General features: G+C 40.4%; 1 long non-coding RNA gene across 2 annotated transcripts in view; it reads left to right on the top strand.

Moving 5' to 3' along the window:
* The window catches only part of LOC118544896 (uncharacterized), a 59,144-nt gene that overhangs the window by 15,376 nt on the left and 28,626 nt on the right, over positions 1-15,142 (top strand). Inside the window, exon 4 of one of the 2 annotated variants that reach the window (XR_013444175.1) lies at positions 756-988. The exons of the other annotated variant lie outside the window; for it this stretch is intronic. This is a non-coding gene — a long non-coding RNA (uncharacterized LOC118544896). The remainder of the gene's footprint in view (positions 1-755; positions 989-15,142) is intronic. 2 annotated transcript variants of the gene reach the window in all.

Genomic DNA, 15,142 nt, shown 5'->3' with positions numbered 1-15,142 from the left:
CAGGACCCCTGCCTGCGTTTACAGGTGAAAATAAAAGTAGTTTCATTCTGAGGCACATCCTTGCCAAAGTTTGTTGAGAATATTGATAAAGGACAACACATTTGTAAGAATCCTCTCTTTAAAAGCTGGACAGAGCGAGAAAATCTGATCTGTCATCACCGAGTCTAGGGAAGAATGTCAGTCCAGTCAAACTTTAATCACAATGTCTGATTCAATGAAAAGACCAAGTGTTTCCACTTCTCGCTGACCCTTTTCTAGTTAGAAGGCGATGGTTTCCACAAGTCTGCTGCTATGTTTCAATCGCTTTTATAGAGTCCATAACCCAGGGACACCCGGGTGGCTCAGTCGGCTAAGCACCTGCGTTCGGTCCAGGTCATGATCCCGGGGTCCTGGGATTGAGTCCCACATCAGGCTTCTTGCTCAGTGGGAAGTCTGCTTCTCCCTCCGCCTGCAGCTCCCCCTGCTTGTGCTTTCTCTCTCTCTCTCTCTGACAAATAAATAAATAATATCTTTTTAAAAAATAAGGTGCATAGCCCACATTTTCTTATTTTCTATATTTGTAGATGCTCTGGCATTTGGGTCCTCCCTGACTGGTGTAATATTGTAATTTATAATAAGAAACACAGGTTTCCCCCACTATCTGAAAGTAGAGCACTCCCATGAAAGGTTTTGTAAACTGCAATTTATATGAAAATATTTTGTGACCATTCCCAAACCCCCAAAATAACCTCTCTTTGGCTTTTCCAATACCTTAGGACACATCTTGCTAGCAGTTGCACAAAATAGAGACAAAACACAGACGCTCCCAGACACAGTTCAAAGCTGTGGCAGTCTGATGCTGAGTGTGATTCCCGGGGAAGCAGCCCCTCTCACTGCTCGGTACACGCTGCCTCTGTAAAGGCTCCATGCACAACAAACACTGAACGCTATTTCCACTAAGTGAGAATCCTCTTCAGATGGTGTTTGGTTATCGAAAACAGGTGCTGAGGTACGTCGCTCTTTTTTTAAAAGTGTTCTAATTCAAACTTTTGAAAAGTGGGAATACTTGTATATATCAGTTCTGAGTCCCATTTCTGGAACAGAGCTCCTAAAAACCCTTGGAATTTCCTAAGTGTTGAGAGTGACAAAGGTGTCTTTTGTTATATTAGTAAGATAACTTTAGGACTGAACCTAAGGAGGGGGCCGGTTGCCAAGGGAACCAACCATGTGATTAGACTGCTGGAATTTTCAGTCCTACACCCAGACCTCTGAGGAGGGATGAGGGGCTCGAGATTGAGTTCAGTCACCAATGGCCAATGATTTAATCAATCATGCCTATGTGAGGAAGTCTCCATAAATCCCTAAAGGATGGGGTTGGGAGGGAGCTTCCAGGCTGGTGAACACTGTGGAGATTTGGGGAGAGTGGTGCCCTTAGACTTAGAAGCTCCATACCCTTTCCCCATACCTTGCCCTATGCAACTCTTCCATCTGTCTGTTCCTGAACTATATCCTTTTATAATAAGCTGGCAATCTGGTAAGTAAAATTTTTCTCTGAGTTCCGTGAGTTGTTCTAGCTAATTAATCAAACCCAAGGAGGGGGTCGTTGGAACCTTCAGTATATAGCTGGTAGGTCAGAAGCACAGGTGACAAAACTGGACTTGGGATTGGCATGTGAAGTGGGGACTGGGGGGGGCAGTCTTGTAGGACTCAGCCCTTAACCTGTGAAATCTGATGCTATCTCCTCTTTTTTTGTGCTGCTTTTTTTTTTAAAACTACTTCAAGATAGAACTAGGTAACAATACCTGCCCAATTTATTTTCAAAACGTTTTTAGAGAGCAAAGATATTAACAGATGTATACTAGTGCCTGATTAAAATCTTTAGAGACTCAAGGCCCCCAAAGGTTATGAAGCCAATTCTCAATATATGGTTCTAATGCGGGCACATGGGTGGTTCAGTTGGTTAAGCATCCAAGTCTTTGATTTCAGCTCAGGTCATGATCTCAGGGTGGTGAGACTGAGCCCCGCCTCAGGCTCTGTGCTCAGTGCAGAGTCTGCTTGGAGTCTCTCTCTCTCTCTCTCTCTCTCTGCCCCTCACCCCACTTGCACTCTCTCTTTCTCTCTCTAAAATAAATAAAATCTTTATATATATATGTACATATATATAATTCTATATAAAAATAATACTAGGCTATAATGTAAGTGGAATGGAGGCCAGCAAGAGCCTAATTTTATTTTCACATGACTTCTATAGTCTAAAAATATAACTATATGTCAACATCTTTAAAAAAAATATTTGGTACCTCTTTTCCTGGTGCCCTAAAAATATGCTTAATCTGCCTTTGGATAATCAAGTTCTAATTGAGCACCTACTGTGGGAAGCTCTGTGCTTTATGCTAGATGATGAAATTGGGTAATATGACAGTGAATGAGTGATGGCCTTCTTGATTACTTCTTGAGGTCATCAGAAAAGGTTTCTCTGAGGAGGGAACTTTTGAGTGGAGGCCAATCTGTGCTCCTGAGTAAGGAGAACCAAGCTATGGAAAGATCAATGGAAGAAGCAATCCAAGAGGAGGAAGTGAAAGAGAAACAGGATCCTGGAAATCAAGTAATTTCCCAACTAGGCAGGGAGACAGACATGGCTAATTTTAACACAGTGTGTTTGTTTCCTGCCGTACTAGCAATGAGAACAGAGTGCTCTGAGAACCCCGAGGAAGGAACGATTAATCAGAGCTGAGCAATGAGCAAGGGCTGTGCCAAGCAGGGTATATAAAGATGTAGAGCAGCTCTTGAAGATTGAAATCCTGCCTTCACCAGAGAGACAGCTTGCAGAAACAGAGTGGGGCTGCTCTCCACATTTGCCCAATCTGGGTCTCTGCCTGGAAATCTGTTTTTAACCAGCACACAACTGATCGGAAGACATTTTGGAAGTTTGGAGATCAGGCCTTGGAGTCAGCCAGATGACTTGGCCACTCGGCTTACGTGTCACCCTCCCCATCTGTGACGTGAGGATAATAATACAGTCTTCCGCACTGGGTAACCCTGTGGACAAAGCGAGGTGGTATTTGTACAACATCCTCTATTCTGGCTTTTTGTAAGAAAAGTACAGCTTTGGCTATGACTGAGTCAGGAACTGACTGAGTGGTGCCAGAGGTCACGTAGCATAATCTCAGAATCTTACCTGGTAAGAGAAATGACAGAGGCAAGGTTACAGCCGTCAGCCTAGGCAAGGGAGATCAGAAGAGCAGCGTCCGGGCTACGGGTTTCCCCCGGGGCCAGAGCCCGGTGAACAGCTGCGAGGTTGTCAAAGCTTTGTAGGAAACCGCTGGCTCGGCCTTGCCCTGTTTTTCTTTTTTCTACTTCCTCTTTTCAAATGCAAATTGTTTAAAGTCTTTCCCATCGTAAGATCCAAGCCTCGCCCTTGGCTTAATCAACAGAAAAAAAAGGAAAACCCCTGGAAAAGTGAGGGAGTTAGTTGGGCAGAGGGAGGTCAGGACTGGGAAATAATGGGTTGACCCAAACCGCTTCTAGAGTCCATTTAGCCTGAAAAGCGCTGCCAGCAACCAACGAGCTCATCCCTCGCAACTGGTCTGAGGAGCCCAAGGAGGGAGGCAGGCAGTGCTGTCCACCCCCGGCCCCCTTAACTCTAACATTGTTCATCTCATCCTACACTAACTACCCAGAAACCAACGCTCTGACCACACAAAACCACTCACTTTGGGATGGGCGTCAGAAGAACCATTTTTAGGAAATGGTTTACCAGGGTCAATTTATTTGTAGGTAGGTATATGAGAAACCAACCTGCCTTCCTAAGCTCCAGTTAGCTCCAAATATGTATGAGATGATGGAAATTCCTTCTGGGGGATGATTTCTTTTAAGCCCTACTACCTTCTGTCCGTAGTTGTGGTAGAGTAACAAATTCGGCTCCCATTGCTGCAGTGAGAAGCGGGTTTCAGATTTTGTACTTTGTGGAAGGAGGAAGGGCAGTGGGACGCCTTGTAGGAAGGAGCCACTCACACACCACGGCCTCCTGCCTTCCAGAGACAGTGAGGAGCAAGAGTAAGAGGATCATGGCTTTGGGCTCAGCCAGGCCTGGGTCCAGATTCCTGACGTGCTCGGTACTAGCTGGCTCCTGGAACAAGAGGCTTTTGCCCTTAGACTTTTCTTAATCTGTTACATGCCAGACACTCTTCTCTGAGCTGGTAGCTACAATAGTCATTCCCTTGCCATCCAGTTTCAGCCTGAGTGACCAGTTATCTGATCATCTAGCCTACTGGGGGCCCAGAGAGTCTTCGTATTGTGAAAGCAGGTAATGTTTATCAACAACCAAAGCTTTTTAACTACCTTATCTCAGTTCAAAGCAAAGAAACCACTTTTTATAACTGGGATGTATGTGTATGTGTCTTTCTGTCTATATAGATTTTATATATAAATTTATTTATAAGTATGTAAGTATATATATCTACGTATATATAAAATGTGTGCTACCGTATTTTCTTAAGGCTAAGAACATTTAAGTTTTTGCATTTAGTCAGTGCTCAAGGGCTGGTTCTGAAAAGACAGTATTACCTATATTTTGCAGTTTGATTCTTTTATACATGTATAAAATAACTTATAAAATAGCAAGCAAGTCTGAACAAAAATTCTGGACCAAGAAAGAAAAATAAAGAGTAGTTGTAATGTGGAATCTAAAATGATCACCTGAGTCCATATGTGTTATAACTCATATTTTAGGGTCTTTCTGTCCCCATCTCGTATTTTAATAACCCCCCGTGTACGTATATGCATATATACATATGTACCACGTAAATGTCATACACACACCCAGACACACACACATATGTAGCAGGCACCGTCCTAAGCTCTTTGAAGGTATTATCCGATGTAATTCTCACAGCAGCCCTGAGGCTCAGAAAAATGAAGTCTCCTCTCAGAGTTTGACAACGTCAAATTTTGGTGTAGTGGCTGAAAATAATATCCTCGATTATTTGAAAAGATATTAAAATGCCTCTTTCATTTTCAATTACTCGTCTTGTGTGAGGCTGGAGTTTCTTCGTTTATTTCAACCAAAACAATATACAGAAACAGATTGAAGGAATGGACAGATGAGAATCCAGTTGCCTGTTAAGCTAAATATTAAAGAGATTTGCAAACATATAAAACAATGTCGCTCGTATTGCAGCCTTTTTTGTTTGTTTTGGAAAGGATAATTATTTTTCATAGTTTTACATTATGATAACATGTAGTGGGCTTATTTTTGTTATTTTAAATGAGTTAATAAAGAAATACATGTAAATATTTAATTTTTTTTATCAATAAATAAATATATAAAAAATAAAGCAAGAATGATGCTACATTATGTCCAAGAGTCAGGGAATGAGACAAAATGATCCTGTGAGACTCCCTCCAGCTTGAAGTTTTCATGATTCTAAAATTTTTGTCTGTTGATAACTCTCGTTAAACCTATTGGAGGCTTAGCCATCAACAAAAAGCCCAAGTGAAGTCCAATATATTGGCTCATGTTTTTCTCAAAGAGGGCCGAACCCCACATCCCAACCCCGTCCACTACAGAGCTTCCATAGAACGCAGTACTGTGTCAGCCGGGGTGAACTCCATCTGCCTATCTCACAAAAGAATGCAGTTCTGTACGAACATGGTCATACCTTTCGGGACATGTGAGTGAGGGTGTCTCAGGGCAATTGATTGTTTCTTTTCTGCATTGAAAGCAGAAGCACAGGGATAGAATGCTGACGTAAAGAGTGACCTGGATCATTAGAAGAAATCTAACCATTAACATCAACTCAATTTCGAACATCTTATTTGACATTTTATTTATTAGACAAATATTTATTGAGTGTCCAAGATATGCCATGTATCAAATACATAATATTTACTAGTCACAGGTCTAGAAGAATGCTTTCTTTTTTCCCCTGAAAAATAACCTTTAACCAGAGCACTATATTAAATGTTTCATACTTAAGTGTCCTCTTCATTTTGGTCCACATCCAACAGTATTTTATTTTAATAATATGAATTCACCAACATTTATTCTGTACATATGCTTGCTGATGACTGTGGGTAATCTAATCCTTGGGGGAACCAAGCCATATGGATTTGGTCCATCTCTTAGAAAGTTCACAACATAGATGGGCAATTATAAGATGTATGCTCAGGAAATGCAGTCACTACAACAAAGGAGTAAATGAGTATTAGATGGTATGAACTGTGCATAGCGCAGGGACAGAAACATCTCTTTGGCCTGAGGGGTGCATAGAGGGACCTTTGAAGAAGAGCATTTTAGTGACAAAGAGGGAGGACATGTGGGCTGACTCTGAGGGGAGAGGACAATCGTGGGTGTGGGGACAATGTATATGCTGTTTGACTTGAGAGAATGGTTTGTAGGCATCCTGGTAATCTTTTCCTTAACTTCTGATACACATCTCTTCTTTCTTTTTTTCCATGAAGTCCATTTGCTGCAAAGATGAGTGTTCAAAGACCTAGGTCCACATCTCTTGAAAGCCCCCATGATTTGCGCTTAGTGTTGTCTTCATCTGGATTGTCCTTCCCTTGCCTTCTCTGGTGGATTAATTACTTCCATTTACTACTCATTTTTCAACGCCCGGATAAAATTTTACCTACTCTGACATACCTTCTTCAAGCAGAACCCTCCTTTTTTCTGTTCCCATGGCATAATGCTCATCTTAAATAATTATTTATTTTGTATTCTCAGCATGTCATGTTCATCTTTGCATCTCCAGTTTCCTCAAGAATCCTGGCATGAAAGAATATTATGCTTGTTGAGGGAATGAATGAGCTGGTTCTAACACTCATGAGATCAATCATGTTCATCTTTGCATCTCCAGTTTCCTCAAGAATCCTGGCAAGAAAGAATATTATGCTTGTTGAGGGAATGAATGAGCTGGTTCTAACACTCATGAGATCAATTTCACCTCTTCTAATGACCGATTTAATACCAATTTGACACTATCTTTCATAGATTCTGAGCAAAGTGAGATACTCCCTCTTTTCCTAATGTCAGAAAATCTTGGAGAAAAGTATTGACTGTTATTTGCATGGTCAAATGTTTTATCCTAGACCTGGGCATCTGAATAAAAGAAATTGACACCTGTTTCTTGCTTTTTACTCATACTCTTCTAGCACTCTATTTCTGTGCTAGCACTTCCATTTTAGACACTTGAAAACAAGACAGGAAGCCTGCACCCCCAACCCTCCTCCTATATGCTTTTCTGATCACTACTGACATTTGGGGCTGGATCATTCTTTGTTGTGGAGGGCTGTCCTATGTAGGATGTTTAGCAGCACTCTTGCCTCCACTCACTAGATTCCAGTAGATATCAATTGTGCAACCAAAACTCTCTCCAGACGTTGCCAAATAACCCCTGCAGGATAGAATCGCTCCTGGTTAAAAACTACTGCTTTAGGTCCTCCCTTTAAAGCCACACACACACACACACACACACACACACACACACACACAGACACACAAGCACAAACACACACACACACACACACACACACTCTCTCTCTCTCTCTTCCTTTCAGCCTTCTTTCTTTTCCTCTTCCCCTTCTTCTTTCTTCCTCATCGTTTTCTTGGCAAATGTCATCATAATTTTCCCTTCATCCTCAGCAACTAATTCTCAGGAAAAACAAGTTAACATTCTCTCAGGAAACAGAACATGTGAAGTCATTATTGGTCACTAATGACTTAGGGTAACCGAACATCCCAGTTTGACAAGGACTGAAGAAGTTTCCAGGATATGAAAATTTTAGTGCTAAGATTGGAGACATCCTGGGCAAACCCCCAGAATGAGTTGGTGTCCAATCCTTTTAACCTCTGACCCCTAAGGTCCAGTCTGTGTATAAAGTTTCATTCATAGAAGCCCAGATCAAATATCTATTAGTTATAAAAATGGAATTACATTCTATTTTTTGTGCTTTTATAAATGTGCTAAAGCTGATTCTTTAACACCCTCCCACCAGCAACATCTCTTACCTTTTTCCCCCCTTCCCCGATTGCCTTATACACACACTACACCAGCACCTTTCATTTGTCCTAAATTTCCAAAATCTCTTCTCTCTTTCTTTTGAGGATTAACTTAACCTCTTTCCTTCCTCCTCTCACCTCTCAGGTTCTCCCTCCATTGCCACCTTTCAACATAAATTCCAGGAACTGACTTGGCAGTGACAGAGAAGACGCTCCCTGGGTGGGTGGATGGGTATTGGAGGAGAGAAACAGTGGTCTGAGTCATCACTGGCTTGTAGCGAGGAAGAACAACACTGGAATCATTTACATGTAATATCACGTATGTATTAGTTTATGAGCTGCTCCCCAATAAGAATAGCTAGAAGTGGGAGCAGAGGAATGAGAAAATCCTAACAGCTGAGCTTTGATGGGATGTGAGGATGGAAAATAGAAGATACAGCCAGGCAGGATTCTGTCCTCAGTAGCTGTGGGGAGGGTATAAGGCTGCCAGTGCTCAGTACTAGTTCCTGAGTATGTAGCAAGGGGCAGAGGTCAAGAGTAAGGGCATTAAAGGGGAATACAATTTGCTGTTTCACATCGCTGGATAAAGCCAATGATATGTTCTTCTGGCTAGACCCTTATCTTCAGCTCCTTTCTCCCCAACATCGAGTCCTTTTAACCCTGGTTACCATTCAGCCAACTAATTTGTCTTTCCTTCAAATGTTTTGAGGTCACTACACCACCACCGCAAAATCTTTTCTTTAGCAAAAGTTCTAAAACACAAGAGTAAGCTCTGAGAGGAAAATATTAAACTATGAGGTTACTGCTGTAATATCAAAGGCCACTTAAAAGAAGATGGAAACACTTCTCATGTATGGAAGCACTAACACTTTTGAGAAAGAGACAGAAGGATTACTGGGCTCTTAGTCTGTGCACTTAAGATTCTGTTGCATTTCCTACACGTAAAAGGTTTCCCAAATAGCCCTCATGATTCATATTTTAAATGTCATGAAATTTGAATTATTTGCTTCACTTACAAATACCACTTTTTTCCATTTGGGGCAAAAGATCAAAGCATCTGAAAGGAGGAGGAAGGAGCCGATTGCAGACAAGGGCATTTATTTCTATTTATGGGATTTGAATTCTGTAGAATGACTGAAATCATTTTTATGTTTCAGGCTCATAATGACTCAGCTCTTCCTTTGCCAGTAAATGTAATTATTAATGAACCTTGCCCTGCCTTTCCCAGAGGCAGATAATGCTTTTTATTTCATTAAGTCCAATTCAATCAGCAAGAACTTCTGTTTGCTGAATTCTGAGTGGGTTGAGCGTGCTGTGTGTGTTTCATTTTTAACATTCATTTAACGTTTATTATAAAAATTGTTATATTATCTCTATAGCCATAGTCTTCCCTAACAATCCTGTATCGAAATCATTCTGGAAATATATTATCCCTTTGGGGTCTGTATTACTTTTCTATTGCTGTTGTGACAAATTACCCCTGACTTTGTGGCTAGAAATAACACAGATGTTTGTCTTCTAGTTCTGGATGTGACCAGCCTGAAATGAGTTTGCCTGGGCTAAAATTAGTGTCAGCAGGCGGCGTTGCCTCTGGAGCCTGGAGGGGAGAATCTGTTTTCTTGCCGTTTCCAGCATTTAGAGGCCACTGGTCTTTTACTTGGCTTCTGGTCTTTTCCTCCATCTTCAAAATCAGCAGCATAGAATCTTCAAATCTTTCTGTGACTATGACCATCTTCCTCCTTATTCCACATTTAAAAGGCCATTGTGATTACACCGTAACCACTGGATATTCCAAGATGACCCGCATACTTTACACTCAGCAGATTGGCAACTCTCATTCCATCTGCAACCTTAGTTCCCCTTTGCTGTGTAACAACACACTTGCAGGTTCAGGGAATTAAGATGAGGACATTCTTGGAGGGCCATTATTTGCCTACCAGGGTTCCAGCTATGGCAGGGGTAGTCCTTCTAGACTCCCATCCTTGGTGGTGTCTGAGCCTTATCTTCTTTCACCAGAATTGGTCAGTCATGAAAACAGAAATGCAAAGCCACCAGGGATCTGGAGATGCATTCAGGCAAAGTTTGGCTTTGATTCTTGCTTACCTCTTAGGTTTCCCATTTTACTTATTCATTTTAATTTTAACTCCAGTGAGTTACTGGTTTCAGGTGTATAATATAGTGGTTCAACAATTCTATACATTACTCAGTGCTCATCATGGTAAGTGTTCTCTTAATCCTCCTCACCTATTTCACTCCTCGCCCTACTCACCTCCCCTCTGGTGACCTTCTGTTCTCTATAGTTCAGAGTCTGTTTTTGGTTTGCCTCTTTTTTCTTTGTTCATTTGCTTTGTTTCTTAAATTCCGCAGGAGTGAAATCATACATTATTTGTCTTTCTCTGACTTATTTCACTTAGAATTATACTCTCTAGATCCATCCATGTTGCAAATGGCAAGATTTCATTCTTTTTTATGACTGAGTAATATCCCATATGCCATATATATATATATATATATATATATATATATATATATACACATACCACCTCTTCTTTATCCATTCCTCTATCAATGAGCACTTGGGTTGTTTCCATAATTTGGCTATTGTAAATAATGCTGCAATAAACATTGGGGTGTATATATGTTTCTGAATTAGTGTTTTTGTATTCTTTGGGTAAATACCCGGTAATGGAATTACTGGATCATATGGTAATTCTATTTTTAATTTTTTGAGGAACTTCCATGTTGTTTTCACTTCCTGCTTTTCTTCCAGGGTACCTTAGTTTCCTTGCCCTCTCAGAGAAGCATTAAATGGATGTCACACTTTTTTCCTTCATAAAGCTTAAATTGCTTTTATAGATTGAGACGTTGAAGAGAACAAATGTTCTGCTGGGCCAGAGATCTTGCAGTTGCTCTTAGGAAATACAAGTTTGGTCTGGTCTAATAATAATTTACCTCCATTCCTGCAAGTGTAATGTCAAAACTACAAACTCTTATCCAAGTAGCTACTCCTTTCCCCTCTCTCAGTTTGCTTCAAGCTTGCAACCTTTAGTGGAAGAATGGGGCATTTTTGGCTTTGTTTCTTTTTCTTCTCTCTGTTCTTATATATATGTAGCTGTTGCTTTGAACTCATCCCAGCATAAGGGGTAGAGAGAGAGCTGTTTTGTCTAGATTATTGTCTAAATAAAAAATATTTAAATATACACAAACTATTATAACTAATGAGTCATTTACACTTTGATGCAGTCAGTTGGGAAAATTTTTAAAAATCTAATTTATATTTATTTATTAAGATTATCTTTTTTTTTTTTTTTAAAGATTTTATTTATTTATTTAAGACAGAGAGAATGAGAGAGAGAGAGCACATGAGAGGGGGGAGGGTCAGAGGGTGAAGCAGGCTCCCTGCCGAGCAGGGAGCCCGATGCGGGACTCGATCCAGGGACTCCAGGATCATGACCTGAGCCGAAGGCAGTCGCTTAACCAACTGAGCCACCCAGGCGCCCTATTAAGATTATCTTAATAAGATTAAGATTATTGGGGTGCCTGGGTGGCTCAGTCAGTTAAGCTTCTGACTTCAGCTCAGGTCATGATCTCAGGGTCCTGTGATTGAGCCCTGCATCGGGTCTCCCTGTTTCTTGCTGGGAGCCTGCTTCTCCCTCCCCCTGTTCTTGTGCTCTCACTTGTTCTCTCTCCCCCTCTCTCCCTCTCAAATAAGTAAATAAATAAATAAATCTTTAAAAAAAAGATTAAGGTTATTTATAAATCTAATTTATATTCATTTACTTTATATTATTTTCTATTAACAGTAAGAATATAAAGTACTTATGAATAAATCTGAAAAAGATGTAACCAATATTTATGTAGGTAATTATAAAAATGTATGAAAAGAAACCAAGGAACACTTAAATAATGGGGAGATGTTTATGGGTAGGAAGGGCCAATTAAAAAAATATGTCCATTCTTCCCAATTTGTCTATAGATTTAATAAAATTTCAATAAAAATGCCACAGGGGTGTTTTTTTTTTTTCTATTGTACTTGATCAACCCATTCAAAATTTACAGAGTTGAACAAAAGGCCAAGAATAGCCAAGACTCTCCTGAAGAAGCAAAAGGTACACTGGGGGTGACTGGCCTCATCAGATATCAAGCTACAGCAAATAACATAGCGTTGAACTGATGTGGACACAGGCAAATAGACTATTGGGACACACTGCAATGCTCCAGACAGACCCACTGCTACATAGATGCTTTATTTATTTATTTATTTATTTATTTATTTATTTATTTAAGATTTTATTTATTTATTTGACAAAGAGAGACACAGCGAGAGAGGGAACACAAGCAGGGGGAGTGGCAGAGGGAGAAGCAGGCTTCCCGAGGAGCAAGGAGCCCGATGCAGGACTCGATCCCAGGACCCTGGGATCATGACCTGAGCCGAAGGCAGACGCCTGACGACTGAGCCCCCCAGGCGCCCCCAGACGCTTGATTTATGTCAGAGAAAGAATTGAAGACTGGAGGAGAAAGGAAGGGATAGCACTAAATTGTTCTGTGACATTTGGGTGTCTGTGTCACTTACTTATGGCTACATGATAACCTCCCCTGCCTCCAATTTATGTGCTTAAAATATTAACCGTGTGTTTATTTCATAATTCTTAAGGCAGAAATTTAGGCTGGGATCAATTGGAAGCTCTTCTCAACTGGTTCATTTAGCTCACTCAGGTGTCTCTGAGCAGATAAAAAATCAGGCCGCTCTGCTCCTGCTTCTGTTGGCTGTCGGCTGGAGTGACAAGGGTGACTGAGCCACAGACCTCTCATCAGGCAGCAGGTAGCCCCTGTATGTTCACGTGGTGGCGGCTGACCTGAACAGAGAGAGCAAAGACATTCTAGGCCTGGCATTGGCACGACATCACTTGTGGCGCGTACTAATGGTGAATTAAGTCACAGGACTAGTTTAGATTCAAAGAGAAATACACATATCTTGATGAAAGAAGCTACCAAGTATTATAGCCATTTTTGCAATCTAGCACAGTCTATCCTTTGGACAAAATAATTATTATTCCTTCCGCATGTTAGATCCCCCCTGAATCTCATTGAATGATGGCCTCATGCTAGTATGGGGTCTTGTGATCTAAATCAGATCAGGTGAGAATCTCCAGATGGGCTCCTCTTGTTCTAGAGACCTATAAACTAAAAAAGAGACTATCTGTCCCCAACATACCCAATAACATACAATGATGAAGCAGAGACTGGGTCATTACAGTTCACACTGACATTGATAAAGGGAAGGATGTGAAACACATAGCAGCTACTGGTCTGTAATGATTCTGAAATCCAATTAGACATCTGTTGCCAGGTCTCTCCATTCTGGGAGCAAGAACTATTTCTTGATTAGGTCAGTTTTATCTCCCTGCTCCATTGTCCTCCAAGGCTCTTAGCTCCTACTTTCTGAGCTCTTGGTTCTGTCTTCTGGGACAGAACCTGGTCCTTTTCTATAAGGAAAAACCCAAGTTTATAGCTAAATAGCTTTCTTTGATTGCTTCCGACTAGTAAAAAGTGAGGGTTCCAGAGGCTATTTTGTAATCTGAGCAATCTCGAATTTTTCATCCCAAGTGTGTGGTGTTTTTCATCAATACCATTCTCAAAACTTTGTGGTTTTGCTATGAATCTGACTTGAGACTACTTGGTTCAAGAAAAGCCACACCCACAATTTTTTGGAGATAGAATTTTGTGGGTGTGTCTGTTGTGTGATAAAATTCTTAAAATTCTTAGACCCAGGCCCCTTCTTTTTTTGTTGAGAGGGTCTACTAGAGATCATCTTAATTCTTTGAAGTATCTTAATGAAGGTTTAATAGCCACATCTTTGATATGATCTTTGGCCGCAAATTTCTTTCACTTAAAGGATTTTTACTGGCTAAAGTGATTAGAGATGAGAAGCAGTTTTATTTTCTATAAATTCCCTTCAAATTCTTTCTTTAGCTTGCCTCTTCCTTCCTAGGCAGCTAAATGAAACCACTCTCAACACTTTCAACATTTTGCTGGGAAGTCATCTTGCAAGGTCCATAAATTCATCAGAAGAAAAAATATATTTAATCTTTTAAGTTACTGCAGGCCAATTGCTTTTAACTACATGATACATGTTGCCATTTTTCTGGCTGGCTATAGCAAGTTCTCACCTTTTTTTCCCAGCAACCACCAATAGTTTATTCACCTCTTTTTTAGTTTTTGCTGCTGGATTCTTAAAGTTTTTTCTGTTTCTGCCCAATTCAGAGACCCAAGGCCACATGTTTTAGGGTTTTGTTTTTGTTTTGTTTTGTTTTTAACAACAACCACCCACTTTTAGGCATTAATTTCTATATCAGTTTTTACTGTGTAAACTAGCCACTCTTCATCTTAGTTGTTTAAAACAATAATCATTTATTTATTAGCTCCTGATCCTTTGGGTTGACATTTTGGACTGGTTCTTCTGTTTGTCTTAGCTAGACTTTCTCCTGTTTCCTGGTCTGCTGGCAGTCAGTGGCCTCACATATCTGGGGGTGGGCTGGCTTTCATCTGGGTACTGAGCCACAGATAATCATCCAGCAGGCTAACACAGGCTAATTTATATGCCAGTGGCTGATGGGTTCCCAAGAGCCCCGATATACAACCACTTTTTAAGTCTCTGCTTGTGTAATTTTTTCCCACTGTCTCTTGGTCCACATGGTCAAGTCCAGATTCAAGGACAGAAGAATAGACTTTACTTCTTCATGGGAGTGGCTGCCGTAATCACATTGCAAAGGGACATGCATACAGGGATTGAATAGAATTTGTGGCCATTTCTGCAATCTTGTAATAAAATGAAATAAAAATTAAACTAAATAAATAGTAGTGTTTATTTTTTATATTAGCCATACATCATAATAATGCATATAAATTATTTATCGCAGCATTATTTATGATAGCCAAATTATGGAAGCAGCCCAAGTGTCCATGGACAGATGAATATATAAAGAAGTTGTGAGACACACACACACACAGACACACTGGAATATTACTCATCCATAAAAAGGAAGGAAATCTTGCCATTTGCAACAACATGGACGACGCTAAGGAGTATAATTCTAAGTGAAATAAGTCAGTCAGAGAAAGAGAATGCCATATGATTTCACTCATATGTGGAATTTAAGA

Source organism: Halichoerus grypus, chromosome 1 (genome assembly GCF_964656455.1).
Source record: "Halichoerus grypus chromosome 1, mHalGry1.hap1.1, whole genome shotgun sequence".
In the NCBI taxonomy this organism is placed as follows: Eukaryota; Metazoa; Chordata; class Mammalia; order Carnivora; family Phocidae; genus Halichoerus; species Halichoerus grypus.
The sequence above is the reverse complement of the archived record's forward strand: the minus strand, read 5'-3'. Positions and strand labels throughout refer to the sequence as shown.